General features: G+C 43.9%; 2 long non-coding RNA genes across 2 annotated transcripts; one reads left to right on the forward strand and one right to left on the reverse strand.

The window, feature by feature from the left end:
* Positions 1 to 896: 896 nt before the first annotated feature.
* Positions 897 to 4,814, forward strand: LOC110119470. The gene is made up of 2 exons (XR_002307958.2): positions 897 to 4,008; positions 4,229 to 4,814. It is a non-coding gene; the product is annotated as an uncharacterized LOC110119470 (long non-coding RNA).
* LOC125385414 lies at positions 2,211 to 12,629 on the reverse strand. Its single transcript, XR_007224665.1, has 2 exons — positions 7,779 to 12,629; positions 2,211 to 6,428 (listed from the first exon to the last, which is right to left on the reverse strand). It is a non-coding gene; the product is annotated as an uncharacterized LOC125385414 (long non-coding RNA).
* Between the last annotated feature and the right edge of the window lie 3,375 nt (positions 12,630 to 16,004).

A 16,004-nucleotide genomic window follows, 5' to 3' on the forward strand; every position in this document is an offset into this window, starting at 1 on the left:
ATTATTCATTGGTTTCGTGGGCTCAGCAGTGAAAACCGTGTTCCCCCAGCTGTAATGTACTCTGTTAAAAAGGCTCTGGGATCATGGAAAACACTGTGCGAGTACTGACCATTCTTCAAACATATCGTCGTTTCTATTCATCGTTCTGTCTTTTTTCAGTTGCGTGTATAGTCGAACGCAGCCGCGAGCGTACGCAAATTAGTCTTCCGCTCGTTTGAAGCGTAAAGTACAGTGCACATCCGTCGGCCGGAAAATTTCATTCGTAAAATCGCGTTCATCCGTACGTACGGAGGAGTCTATGATAATATTTTTCTTTAATTTTTTTCGTTTGATTGACAATTTTTTCAAATATTGTAGCGTTTAAAATCGCGCACGTTCTCTTAACGGTAGGATTTAGACGAATATGTAGTAAATCGAATGGGTACACCTGCTTCGTCGAATTGTCTTACGTAGCAGCTGAGTAACGCGGTCTCGATCGTCGTTGCAAAGCCACTTTGTAATTGCTGTGCAATATCCCTGCCGTTAGAGCGCCGTTCACCTCGAGCCTTCTGTACTTTCTAAAACCGCTTACTTTCGTAACTTAGCAAACACCGTCGGCCTCGTACCGTGTACCGTATTGCTGCTGGTGATTATGGGCTTACATTTTTTCTTTCTTCGTAAAGCTCTGCGTTGTCATTTTTCATATACATAATAAGTGGATAAGAGCGTACCTTTTTTTAACTCTTTATGGATGCTTCTTCGCAAGTTGATCAAGTTTATTGCTTCCTCGCACCGATTATTTCTTTTATTTTTGAGAAATTCGTTGGATTCATATTTTTAATGGTACGATGCAACAATTGTTTAAAAAGATTTCAAACGTGTAGTTCTCGTATGAAAAATTTTAGAAAATAGTTTGAACGTTTAACTGTCTTGCGTAGATAAACAAACATTTTGTTTCGTTGCATTTTAAAACGTATCATTTCTTGAGAGAAAAAAGTGTTTACGATGTTTTTATCGGATCAGAGTTGGTAGAAGGGGGCTATCGCATATCTTGTCACGATTTTCACGTAAAAAGCGTATGTATATACAAGCGAAAAGTTTGGAAAGTTACCACTCCTTAGGAAGAATGAACAGGTAGGAGACGATGATGGAACGAACGAGATATACCGTGCGCGCACGTACATGCAAGGAGGAAAGGGAAGTGGGACTGGCTTGCCTTGTGCTACTTTGTACGCGCGTACCGCTATCGAGATTGTAGTATCGATATGTATTTTGTACCGATCTCGTAATATTTACCAGATTTGTTCCTTCTTTCAGTACCATCAACATTGAATCATTGCTACTACCGAACAATGCGCATTATAAATCTGTAAATGTTTGCACTTGAACCTTCTTTCCTTCTTTTACAAAACTTTCAAAGAAACTTTTGCTTTCGTTCGATCACTTGGTTATTACCACTTTAGCATAACTCGAGCATGATTGGTTCGTTTCGGACATGGTAGCGGAAGGAGGTACATAATTTCATTGGCCGATTTCGGAGGGTCGTAAAAGGAACTGGGAAATGGCCTTGGGAGGGAAGGATCCTAAGCCGTAAGTATTGGTTAAAACCCATGCAAAAACGTAAGTGGCGGGTGGTCAACAACCGCCATTTTATAGACGCCACCACATTGCGGCCATCTTTTGTATAGTAACCGAAACGTTTCCATTTCCATTTGGGATTGCTCGATTGGCTCGAATTCCATTCACGCGCTATCTAATTTTACTCGTTGGCCTCGAATCCGCTTCGCCATGGCCTATAGCGTGCTGTTCTACCTGAGTCCGAGGAAACACGCTTGCAGTTGAACTTCCCGATTTATTGCTATTTTTATTGATTTCTACAATTTTCAATCTAATAACAATGATTTTTATTCACAAACCCGTAGTGCATCTCGATGTTGGTAATTTATTGGCAATACCGAATTTGTCTAATATCATTCGCTTGTTATTAAATATAGCGATTCCACCGGAAGTAATACGACTGTATATACGCGTATGTAATTGCTTGTTTATATTTATATTCGTAGGCGTATACAGATTGTTCTTATAAGCAATACAATTTACGATAAATATATACGTACATGTAAAGTAAGATGTTCTATGCATGCGCACGTAAGATAGAAAAGAGTTGTTTTTTGTAATAAATCGTTAGTTTTATAAACTTGAATCTTCTGCAAGAATATTAAGAATAAACATATATATATAATCAGAAAACTTTATTTGCTTCTTTTAAAAGACCACACCACTCTAGTTCAATCTGCGGCTAACATTTTTTTAGGTAATTCACGTATCAACATGGTAAAAGGTTATAAAGATTTCCAGAACGTTTATACCCTCCCCTTGGTAATCTCGTTAACCGCTTCGGTAAAGGATTAAACCTCTTTACGCGCATCAAATACATAATCCGAAACAATGCTGGCTGGTGACTTGGCTCGTCTTCTTCGGATTTCGACTTAATCCACTAAATAAGAGTTCCGTCCTCGCTGCATCATTCGCACGTTCTATAACACCAGCGATGAAAATTCCACGCTACTCATTATGTACGCCAACTGGTTTTAACTGCCACAATTTTTAGGCGAAACGTTTACGATAGTCGCACATCTGTTTATCTATATACATATGTGGAATATACATAAAAAGCACTCGTTCCATAGCGACATCGTCGAGGCGTCAGACTTCATTTTCTACTTTCCGTCGTTTGAAAATTCTCGTTGCCTGCGCCAATGTTGTGGATGACATCATTGCGAAACGGTTGAACGGCGGGGAAAGGGGCATCCGTAAAGATCGTGGATCATCACGAAGAGCGGGTAAAGACGAAGAGTGTGTTGCGTGGCGGACAGGAGGGGGGTCGAGAATGAAAAGGAAGACATGGCTAGCGATGGCCTCGAGACGCTTCGAATTTTTTCCGCCACGCGGAACGGTACAAGTTCTCGATTAGTTTAAACAGCGACGTGTAGTAAATTTGAATAAACGTAGTGCGCAACCTTGGTAGAAAGTGATAAATCTATCGAGCTGTAACCACGTGGAAAGAAATTATATAACGCTTCTCGTTCATTGTAATACGTACGGTAAATTACGTTTATTCGTTCGTATATAAGCAGAAAGGGAAACATTTGTACGATTCTCGATCGATCTTACGAATGATATCAGATGCAAGTTGTTGAAGAAATTAAGAGGCAGAATCGAACGACCAACGCTAGACACACAGAAGTCCTGGGCGGCTAAAGAGCAAGTGGGAGGAACGGAGAATGGAAGAACAGCGAAGAGAGAACGACCGAGGTCTTTCTACGTAGAAAACTTACAGAGGGGGGGGGGGGAGAACGAAACCGTGATGTGATATAAGTATGAGAATTCAGCGGTGGGGTAGACCAGGCAACCAGGCCTTGAACGAGCGAAAAAGAACAGAAAGCTTCGGATCCTTTATAATACGCTACACAAACTACCGCTTCATAAAGTTGCACGAAAATCGACTACCGCATCTTCCGTTACCAAATCGTCGTTTCCACGCTTCGTCACTGCGATTTTTAACGATTTGGACGTTGTCTCGTTACGAAAACTAAAGACATGCCCAGAAATAGAAAGTTACACGTCCAAGTTTCTTTTGACTCGAATCACGCGCATAATTTTAAAGCGGCTAAGCCGAGAGTTAAATTCGAACCATCGCTACTTCGAAGTTTGTATAAGCTGTCGCTGTGGGATTATCCGAGGCGATTAAACCCACGCGATATTTCTATTTTGATTACCTGAAACGAGCGTTACCCGGAGCGAACTTGAATTTTAATGATCGTGCACGCATCCGTAAAATTGACGTTACGCAAGAAAGACCGACCTAACCAGCCTCGTTCACAAAAGTGTGCTTTCTAAAAGTGTCGTAACGAGATATAGTCGTTCAAAACTGGGAGATGCTTCTTCTACAAGTAAGCAACCATCGAGGAAAGCAGGCTAAGTTTCTACGACACTGGAACAATGATCGAGCGCATTAAGAATTATAAGGTAAACGTGACGCGTTACACTCGATTTTTCTAGAGTTCTTTCTGCTATCGTCCGCCTATCGTTGGATTTTGCATTTCGATAACGTTTCTATCGGAGAAATCGGTTTCCTCGTATTTTACTCATCGAGGAATGTCAGTATACATTTCCATGCTTCTACGTGCGCCGAGGTTCGCCGTGCATCGAGCTTTCGCAGTACGGTTCATCGGAATTTACGTTGCAGGAACTTTTCCGGAAGTGCGTCAGTAGAATACCGACAATGCATAGAACGGCAGTGGCAAGAAAAAAAAAAAAGAAGAAAGGATAGCCCGAGGAGAAAGAGAAACAGAAAAATAAGAAGAGTATGGTTATCGTCGGAAATTCGATAACGGGTTGTATAACCACAATTATATCAAACCGTTAACACGCCATCGGGATTCGTATCCTGTTTTAAGACGCTCGAAAAATGTCTGCGTTTTCCTTTCATTGGGCGTCATCGTAGCCGTGAAACTTTTTCTACCTATGCCGCGAACAGAAATGAGGAAGAAAAAGAGAGAAGCGAAGGAAAAATGTCTTACCTTTTAACGTTACGATATTTACGAACGTCAAACGAAACACGTATCGCTACGTCAAAGGTTGCTAAGCTCCGTAACGTTTTATTCGGACGATTACATTTATCCTCGTGACCGTGTATCGACCGTGTAACTTTACGTTGTCCGTACCGAAGTTCATACATTTTTCATCGGTTAGCTAAATTTTAAATATCGTCGATATATTGCGATATATAGCTTGTCTGTCGAACTCAGTGGAAATAAAGTCCTTTCCTGCTGTTCCGTTGCGTTTTCCTGGAACTAGATCCTGGCTTTATCGTCAAGCTGCGACTGTGTACGACGCGACACCTATAGAAACGACAATTCTACGTAGACAGGTAAATTATTTTTCGATGCCGTCTCTGCGAGTACGAAAGTCTTCTCGCGTGAACGGGATCCAATCGTATAGAAACATATAAATCTCGATTCGATTTATCCTCAACTTCGTATCTTCGTAAACTCGAGAAAATATGTTGAAAACAGCTGAAACAGAGATCTCCATTTTGATAAAGTGAAAAGTACGATAAACCGGATGGTGTATTGGCAAAGATGTTTCCTCGGAAGGTTGAAAAATCTTCTAATTGTTTGAACCGATGAAACATTCCTCAAAACAATAGTCGTACAATAAAAATGGTATCTACGCAGAGGCAAAAGCATTTGAGGAGACGAGATGAGTGATCGAAGCGGCGCGAAACGAAGCAACGGAGGAAAAGGAAAACGAAAGCGAGGACTTCCGGTGGGGAGAGAAAGAACGAGGGAGAAGAGAGCAAAGAGAAGGAAGTGTTTGCGAGGCGTGGGAGAGGGCGTCTCCTTTGACGGAGCGAGGCCACGCAGTGGAGAGAGGATTTTACGAAGCAGCCTGTTCGTGCTTCTATCCTCACCGAAAACCCACCCCAACTTTCACCCTCGCAGCACGCCCGGACGACTCGATGCTCAAAGATGGCCGCCTAGCTGGCTAGGAGGTCACCGGGTGCCTCGCTAGACCACGCCCTACACTCGCCAAACCCGACGGCTTTCCATCGGCCGATTTAGCTTCCACAGCCAGTATCAAGGGCGCTTCAAGGACGAATGCCATTCTGCTCCTTGAAGAAAAATCGTAGCTCCCTCGCTGCGATTGTTTCTTCCCGGAAATTGCGCAATCACGCCGTTCGTTAGCGTCTTGGTGTAGTCTTTCTTAATCGGCCTTCCTCGTTTTCCGTTATGTGGCACGTTATTCTCGGGAAACGATGGAAAGTACCACCTTCTATCCATCTTCGTTAAATCTACGAAATTCTCCTTTCCGTCTAGACTTCGTTTCCAAGTTTTCAATTCGAAGCGTTCGCGATTTCTTATCTTTCTTCGATGTTACTTTTGTTTGGAATACGTAGCCTGTGATGTCCGATGTTCGTTATATTTATTAGAATGGAAGAAGACGTTTATCAGCGGTATCGATCTCTCGCCTTTTTTTTCACGAGATCCTGTTACAAATATGGGATATGGCAGCCGTTGAAGGAACTCAACGGCCAAACGGATACGTGTGTTACGCGTAACAAACAATTACGGAATTCAAAGGAACACGACTGGCTATCGAAAGAAATACGTGTGCGCAGAGAAGCGGGCTGAGTCACCGAGACGTATCGCGAGCCCCTCTTCCCCCTCCTCTTGTCTAGAACTAAATAGGTTTTTGGAGCGTGAGCTTTTTCGGGACAAAATCGATCGACCTGTTTCACTGGCCTAATTACTGGCCGACGTTCTACCGCCGGAGTTCTCGTTCTCGTACGTGTAAACTTGCCGCCTCTGTACATTTTGATACGCTCTGCAAACTCCACCACAGCGACAAACGTGAGTGTGTCTGTGTGTACCAAGTTCTCCACTCTGACAACAGAGAACAGGATTTACGCTCGCTAATACTCGAAAGATAAGTAATTGGCAAAGTGTATCGCCAAGTCCGAGTACGAAGATAGTGGCGCCAAACGGAAAGATGTAACGCTCGCGTAATCGATGGTCGGACGAATAATGCTCACGCGATCTAGTGGAACGTAGCCTTGTAAAATTTCACGGCGACTATCTCTCTAAACATCATACGAGGAAATTTCTCGCAGATACGTCTAAATTTAGACAACGTTATTTCCTCTACTAGGTTGCTCGTTCCGCGAAAATGAGACAATAAATGTCAAACAACTTGATTTCGTGGAATAACGGCACAATTTACTCGCTATAGCCACTAAAATGTTTCCCGATAAACAGTCCCTCCATCTACCATCACGATATGTTAACTGGCTTACAGCGCTATCCGGTATACGCACTACGAGTCGAACGATAAATAATATGTATGGATTCATTCATTCAACTGCAACTAACCGGTGTCCTTTTTTTTAATGAACGGCAAAAGAAATTGCTGTTTCTGCCTCGCGTAAGTAACAGGTTACAACCATGTTTAATAGCAAGTGTATTTCCACACGTGCAAGTTGCACGTGTACATTCGACGTAGATGATACATTCGTTTCTCTTCTCCTTTTTCAATATCGTCCGAGTTTTTTTCGATATTGCTCCCATGGTACGAGGCGAATATACACGCGCGATATTTTCCAAGTACGATAGTACCCGCGTCATTTATTTCGCAAACAACTTCCCCCGAGCGACGCCGCCAAGATATCCCCTCATTAGCACCCCTACGAGCTGTGCGTCTTCACCTGTCTTTCAATTACATCTCTGGCTTCCCTCGCCGGGATTGCTCGTTATCCTCGGAAACCGAGGCGGGTTACGTAATGCGTGCTATAATGGCGCGATTATCGTGCGTGTGAGATAGAATTTTTAAGAACCGAGAAGTTGGAATAGGAAGAAAAGAAAAATAGCGCTGAACTAACGAGCGGCGCTGCTTCATCGTCGGTAAGCAGAATTTTCACGGATACTTGAACGCTGTTTTCTAAGATTTTATGAAAAGAAAAGAAAAAAAAAAGTCATTCGCTGATCGATGTAACTAATGAAATAACCGACCGTTTTGGGATCGACGACGCACGAGTATAATATAGTCTTGAATCGAGCGAAAGGAGGTGGAGCAGGAAACGTAAAAGATAGTAAAGGAGAGGGCGCACTAGTGTCGGAGGAGGGACAGAGGTATTTCCGTTGTTGCAGAGTCTATCCATTTGGCAGGTTTATCAAAGGGTATGTGGACGCGCACGCGCGCTCGCATGTGCCCACCTACCTACTTACTTACTTACCTACCTGCATCTTAGTTTGCCTGCTTGCCAGCCAGCCTCTTCTCTAGCTGCTCTCTGGTTGCTCGATTCTCCTGGCCTGCCTGGCTGCTTGCCTGCTAAGCTGCCGGCCTACCGGTTTGCCTTGATCCCTTGAATAGCCAGGAGGTGGGTTGGAAGGTAGGTACGGCTTTCTTACGTAAGCGCTCCACTAGAGAGCGAGTTATCGTGGCAGGGTCGAACAGATGAATCGACACAGAGAAACAGATTTCCAGAGATCCATCGACCGAATTCTTTCTCACCGAGTTTAGACGCTCTTCCGAAAAATCGAAGCGAATCGTTTCGCTGTATCATCTGTGATATTCCAGGCGATCGATTTAACTTTGAAAATTCGAGTCGACTTGACAGATCTGTTTCGAAGGGAAAGCTTGAATTTGTTCATCTACTACGCGTCGGTAGGCAATCCGGTTGATTAGCAGGTCTACCAACGATGAAATGTAACGATGTCTAGTTATTTATTGATCAGCGGCGTGGACGATGAGGCAAACCTAGGGCGATTCATCGTGTACTGTCAAGGCCGAGAACTTCCTCCTTTCGTTCTTCGACTCGATTAATCTTGCGAAGGAAACGCTCAATCCGGAAGAATCGAGGCAGGGACAGCAATATCGAGACGAACGACGCATATCGTCGATGGTGGAGCATTCCGCCGATGGTCGCGCGGTTCCTAAGCGGGCCAACAACATCGCTATGAATCGTACTCGGCCGGAGTACGGCGCTTGTGCCGTGACACAGATATCACGCCCTCTCTCCAACCCCCTTCGCAATATCCCTTGCTTTCATAGCCGCTGCAAACTGGGCCAGTGCATCTATGAAACGGACGCGTAAATTTACTGGATCAACTTTAACGTTCATCTCCGCAGAGCTAAATATTAGGGTCGCGTTCCTCGCTCCTCGCTAGCCGCGACGTTTTCTCCGCTACCTTTTTCCTCCTTCTCCTCCTCTCAATGTTCCCATCTGCCGTGCTCTGTATTTTCGAGGCCAAATTCTTCCTTCCACGCGTATTTCTTTACCTTTGACTCTCACATAATGCACGTAACGTACCTACAAAATACGAAACGAACGAGCATCTCGATGCACGGAAACGCGAGTAATAAAAGAGGAAGAGATCGCCAAGCGTCCCGAAGATCGTTTCGAAGACGAACAGACACATTCATCTGGCCGATCGAGCCATGAAAATTTCAAGGTATGCGGATAGACCTGTTGGGTGTCCGTTGTGGCTAGTGCAGCGTTGCAGCCGTATTTTTCCATAACGAGACTGCCGTCGCGTCGGATCAGGAGGCGCAATTGTGGAGGTTAGAATCACGCGTGCGCGACCGCTCGCGTTCTCTCGCGTATCCATAATTGCGCCGCTTCCTGCGCGTGAATACCGTTGTCCTACATTTCGGTAAGTACGCCTCCGTCGCGTTATTTTACGAACTAGGTCGAACGACTCGGCCGTCATACCGCGCAAGCCTAATCGTCGCGAGTCTGCTGGCCTACTGCTCGCTTCTTTCTTTTCACCGATCGACCGCCCGCTGTTTTATCGCACCCTTATCACCGTGCCTCGCCAATCATAAATGGTACACTGATCTAGTTAGAATATTCTTTCGTTCAACGATGCCACGGCAGTTGGTGCCTGTCATCGAAACTCTTTCTTCTTCTTCTGTTTCTTCTTTCGTTTCTCCTGCGTGTGCGTATCTCTACACAGCTTAAAGGAAACTTCGTCAGAACGCCTGAAACGATACCGTCTGTGGAGATTAGGGTTAGGTTGAGGTTAGGTTTGAGATTCGCTTCGAGCATTGATATCTGACAAAACACCTGCGAGAAATTGGGCGATTACGTTGTTGCGTCGAAAACACTTTTAGACCCGCTTGACACGGGACTTGAAATCGTAACGTAGTAAACCTCTCATCGTTATTGCTATCCGGTGTAATTACGGCTCACTCGTACTTCCGAGATCTTCCTCGCAGAAATTGCTGGAAACATTTATTGTTCTCCGCGTTCTGTTGCTAAGACCAGTGTCTTCGGTCTCGATAGAATCTCGTAGCAAAAAACGTAACAACGATTTCTATCTTCTCCAAGATGAAACACATCGGATCGCGTTGAAAGACGTGTCGTTATTTCTGAGTTTCCTAACCTATATACCTGACAGTTTTCATAAAGGCACGGGTTTGCAAGGTAAAAACGATGCATTGCGTCATCGACTGTGAAAACATTCGCGTGTTTTCCGAGAGAATGGCAGGTGCAGGGATAGACCGACCCGCGAGCGTTCGTAACGAACGTTCTAAGCTGCGAATCTGCCGCTACACGGAAGCGCGGACCCTTTCAGAGGAAGCGGACTTTCGCCCTAGTGAATCCGCGCACCGGTGGATCATCGTTAATTTTAGAGGGCAGCAGCGGCCTTCGAGCAACGCAGCTCGGTCTCTCTTTTAACGAGCATCGATGGGAACGAATTTCTCTCGCTGCCTATTCCTCGTAATTATTCCACCTTTCGGTTTTTCTTCCTTCGTCCTTCGACCAACTTCCTAGTCGATATTAAACGCGCATCGACTTCGTTAACCCTACCTTCCCATTACCGCGGCAATTCCGCTAAAAATGCTTATTTCTTGAAACACGCCTGATTCTAGCCGTCTCTTAAATACCGTGTATACGTCGGCATTTCGCTGTTTCACGCGAGGAGGTCTGGTTTTTGGTTTCGCATATTATTCGGCCTGTCTGGGAGGGATCTTTGCCTCGAGTACTCGTCCTTGGTGAAAACTCGTTAAACAATGATTATTCTTGAAAATCTATACTTATCGATAAGGATATTTTGTTTTCTTACAGCAAACAAATATGATACACGTACGTTAGGAACCTGTATCACGCGTTAGCAAAATGACGTGACTCTTAAGTTTTTTAATTTTCAATTTCAATATTTGGAATTCTAAATGTTTCAATAATACGACGCACGTCGTTCATTTGGTTTTTAAAGGTAGGAAATGCGGCGGAGTGACGATGAGCATATCTACGGTGAGTATGTTTTCGCAACGAAGATATTTCAACGACCGAGACGCGGTGAAATTTTTGTACGATTTTGCTCCGGCCACGCCGGACCTTTTCGGACTAATTCTCTGTCTGGATGTGAATGCGCACACACATATACACTCGCGTAAATATACACAGGCGGTACTCTCTGGCGATTCTTACGTAATCGCAAGATAGACTTAGCGATATTTCGTTCTTTTAACGCCGCTGAACGCTCGAGCTGTTTTTACGTCGTGATCGGACAAGCGATTCTCAAAATGTTGCGTGTAGCATATAGGTAAGTATACGTGTGTTCGGACGAACTTCCCGTGCGATGAATCGAAAATAACGATGAAATATTACTTACTTGTATAGGTATATTGTCGCTAAATAAATCCAAGTGTATAATTTTACCAGATAAATTTCGCTGTGCTGAGTTGCTGGTTTGTTTTTGAATCGTTCGTCCGATTAGAACTTGCTTAAGCCACTACCTTACTTCGAGCACGATAAGCAAAAAAGATTCTTATCGCGTTGTAACAGGATGCGCGAAGAACATAAGATCAAGATCACCACCGGTTTCTGCTATAAAAAATTTTCCATTCGATCTTCCTGCCGTTTGGGAAGAAAAATTCTAATTTTCTATATTTGTTACTTGTCTCGGTGTGCGTATGGGTAATAAATATATCTCGAAACCAAGGAACAAATCATCGACAGAAGAAATTGTTCGCTATTGAAAACGACGGGTGACCCTGGACAGAAAAATAGTCGAATTGTTCGCACAAAGATGTCCTGACGTAACGCTGCAGCCATGATGCAAGTACATACTTACTACATACCTACTACAAGCACATACCTACATACGCATTAAGTAGATACGAGTTCGTGCGTAAGTACATACATTGGAACGACGAGACCACGCTTACAATTACGTTTGCTGATTTTGTGATCATAAATTAATACGATTCCAAATAGATGCGACACGACTACGCGCGCCGTATTCCATGGGAATATATGTATGTATGTATATTGAATTCGCGTGTATACACCCGCCTCTGAAGGTAGCGTAACACAGTGGTACTCACCGCGAAAATTATCCGTTGCTACTCTACGTCTTAATCCGTCGCGTTAGTAACAGTCAGCGTTTTCTGTGAAATGAGAGACTCGTTGATATTAAAATACGATTTGACGTTCATGGAAGCGGAACGCAAAGACTTTCACGGTGTGCAATTTCCATTGTCTTCGTATTCAAAATTAGACAGTAAACGTACCGAATAAATAATTAAGTATAACATTTTGAATATTCGTTCGACTAGCGACCGTCATTTGAAGTATATACGTAATTTAAAATTCAAGTATGCACATCGGAAAGGCATTGGTTTCGTAGGAAGAATCGACTGAGGGAGAAGGCGTCGTTGCGGAAAGCAATTGGTCGAGCAAGTGGAAATATCCAAGATCCAGCGAGAAAGGCGCGCGTGTACGTTGTCTCGAACGACACCGATTTCCAAGTGGAAAAACCAACTGTTACCAACTGCGGTTAACGCATATTGCGTGCACATTCCATGATCGTTCGTTCGTGCGATCTACACACGGAGGAGAAACGATATTCGAAGAATCCCTTTGACCGTGGCACGAGCAAACTTTCGAGAATTTGATCGGCATGGCAGCGAAAGAGTGAGCATAGCTCGGTGAGTACCACTGTTGTAGGGCGATCATGCGCGCTCTTCCAGCTCTACGGCAACCAACCCCCGCGGCTTGCGTCGCCTATCTAGCCTTCTGTTAGTTGCGTAACGCTGCAGAGTCATGCGATAGGATAGTACTGTCGTGGCGCGACTCACGAACACGGACGAACATGGTCGAACGTGCACGAACGTGGACGGAGAGGAACGTGGACGGAGAGGAACGAGGAAAAACGAACGGCACAGAGGAAACGAACCGAGCAAGACGAACGGACGTGCGGACGTACCGATAGATCCAGAGAGAGGAAGAAGGAGAGAGAGATGGCGAGCGCGCGAGGTTAGGGGAAAGGAGAAGATGCTTCGTCTTTGGCGAGGACGAAAAGAGTGTAGAACGTAGAACGTAGAGTGTAGGTAGAGTGCAGAGAAGAGATGGTTCAGCCTTGAAACGCGCCGCGAGCGGCTTCGTCGCGAGTTCCGTGCACGAACGCCGACTCGCGGATCGTGTCGAATCGTTTTTTCCGATTTTTTTCCCACGTCTCGGCAGCTCGCCGTTGTTCGTGCCACCTGGTACCGTTACTATTGCCCGTCCTATCAGGATTTTCGTGTTCCCTTGATCGAGCAGCGTTACCTTCTATTTTACACACGTTTTATCTTTTCCCTCGCGCGCCGTTCGACACTTTCGCGACTACGTGAATCGATTTTTAATTCGTATATACCGTGAATTCTATCGTCTGCGATAGTTGCACGAACGAAAGCTATTGGATAAACGGTATTGCTCGGTTTTCGTTTCGATGCGAAACGCGTACGAATTAGAGAGCAAGTTAAAAATTAAACGTGACGTTCCGCTATCCTCGATCAAGTCTTAGATCAAACCGAAAGCAACTTTCTGACAACGGTAACCGTACCCATTAACGTACCTGAAATAACGTAATTTATCGTTGCAGACAGTTTTATCTGGTCCATGGTATCGGGAATGAATAGCCCGCCGGTAAATTTATCGAGGAAACCATGAATCGGCTGAATGCGTATATCATCAATGCGATAAGGAACGTATCGCTTGGGAATCCTCTATAAGCGATCTCTTTCGAGTTTTCCGATTGTCGCGTGCGTTTCGCAATCTTCCAACCTGACTTGTAAGATATTCGCGGTCGCGACTAGGTTTTCTCCGTAGAGCATCGGATGCAAAGTTCCTAGAAGTACCGCGATAGATAAAAATAGATAAAAGCGACGGCATCGGTGGCCCGTTGGCGTTCTGGGAACGCTTTCGTCAATCAGGGTCACGAGTGCACCGATGCGCCTCGTTATGTCTAAAAGCAGTTTCGTGTAACTCCGAGGAAACGAAGGTTTCGTTCAACGAGTGTACGTCTACCGTACTGACCTAAACACGTTCTAGATGACAATGCTTTGATGGAAACGCATTAACCAACTGAATTATCGTGTCAGTTACTTGGTTTCCGCATTGTTCTTTGCTATCTCTACCTTGGTACAACGTTACCGAAGTTAAGGGTATTTTCCATTTGCAATCGATAGGTATATATTTAATCATTTCTGTCCCAGGGAGCGTGTCGCATATTTAATTCGTCGAAATAAGAAAGCTGAACTATCATTTTTAAACGAAAAGAAGAATTCGTAGGTCGCTTGCAAAAACCTCGATAACCGTCTCTCTTTCTCGCGTATACGTCGATCGACCGAGCTCGACTATCTTTCGTAATGATGAGGTGAAAAGAAAAGACAGGGTGGTCGCGTTGCGTTGGTGGAAAGATAACAGAGCGCGAGTGTGAAAGAAAACAGTGTGCAATCAACGGTATGCATATACGACACTTTTCGCATAAAGTTGCGAAATCGTGCCGCGCGCAAGCAAAAGCAAAAACTAAGCGACTTTTTTTCAATGCTTCGATAGCAGTTTGCTTTGTCGAACGTGCACGACTTATTTCTTAATCCACGATCGAGGGAGCCAATGTTGAAACCAAGCTTTGCTAAGGACGTGCCCTATATTGCTGTATGTACGTACAAGTACGTTGTTGCATATTTATACGTATATCTGCAAATACGGTTCGTCCCGATATTACACCTGCAAAGATAACAAAAAAACAATTTGGTTTAAATAAAGTGGTCAATCGTCGAACAGTCTTTTCGAAGAAAAAGATTGTAGTGAAAAAGCAAAAGAAAATACAAAACACTCGTCGAGTAAGATGAGCATGAGCGTAAAGAGGTTAGGTCGAAGAAGTCTGGGAAAGTAGAGCACAGGGAAATTGGAGGAAATGCAGTGAGAGGGAGAAAATAGGAGAAAAAAATTGCGGGAAGAAGGGCTGGGACGACGACAAAGTGGAATGAAAGCGAGCGCGAGGGAGGCGGAAGTCGAAAGGTGAAGGAAGGGGAGAGGAAAAACGCGGGCGTAAAGAAAAGGAAAGGAAACGAAGGGAAACAGAAAGAAACGCATGGCACGAGAAGGGTAGCTGGTTTCGACTTTGTAGTAGGCCTCGATCGATGCTGTTACCATGGTTACAGGGCAGTACCGCGGTGCTCTACTACTGATTATTTATGTCAAGGATCCCTCCCTGCTTCGAAGCTCGCAGCGCAAACTGAAACGCGAATCACCCTAACCGGAGTGGCGATGGTCTTTCGAGTCTCCCTCTCGCAAGATTTCCAACAATTTTTTCACACCGAGTTTACACGTTGCGAACTTTACTCAATTTTCGTTCTAGAAACCCGAATTCGCTTTGTCGAATCAATCTTATTTTCAATTTCGTCTTCGAAAATTTCTTACCGACAAATCAGGCGAACGATAAAGTCTCGCACTCAAACTCCAAACTGAATCGAGTACGATGTTATCGAAAACGCAGAATTATTCGTTTAGATGGATCGGTAGCTTAGTGATACTACAACTAAATTAAATGCGAATTCTTATACTATTTATACAATTATTTAGCGTTGCTAACTTTGTGATCTATGTATGTAACTACATATGTATACATGTAGATAGAAAAACGTCTCGCGAAATCTAGCTCGTGAAGCAGAACGGGGTTTCTTCGAGCGATTCAACAGCCACGGGAAACCAATAAAAGTTAATGACTCGATTTAAGTGGTTTCACAGAACTTTTCCTTTCTTTCGTTTTTTTTCTTACAGTGAAAAAGCTCTAAGAAAGATGTGAACTAAAACGAACATATGTACTTTATACGGTCTCCAAGATCGGTGCCTATCAGTTATCAAGCAATTTGTTTCTTTTACGAAATCCTAAAGTTTCCTAAACTTTTGATAAATCAATTTTCAGTGTTTTAATCGTCCAGATAAATAAAAGATATACGAGTTTGTACGTCGTAACCCAAGTGATAGGTTATGTCTATTCAGCCATAATTTAAAAGAACTTTAACGTTACAAAAAGTAAAAAAAGACAACATAAAGGAATAGGGGTTCTTGTAAGAAATGAGATAATAAGATTATCGGATCAGAGGATCATAAGCCACCGGTAAATTTTTTAATGAATTGTCTTAAATGCGTTGAAGCGAAGATTAGTTGGCATTTAAATGATGGCTAT

The sequence above is a fragment of the Bombus terrestris genome, chromosome 7 (genome assembly GCF_910591885.1).
Source record: "Bombus terrestris chromosome 7, iyBomTerr1.2, whole genome shotgun sequence".
NCBI classification, from domain to species: Eukaryota; Metazoa; Arthropoda; class Insecta; order Hymenoptera; family Apidae; genus Bombus; species Bombus terrestris.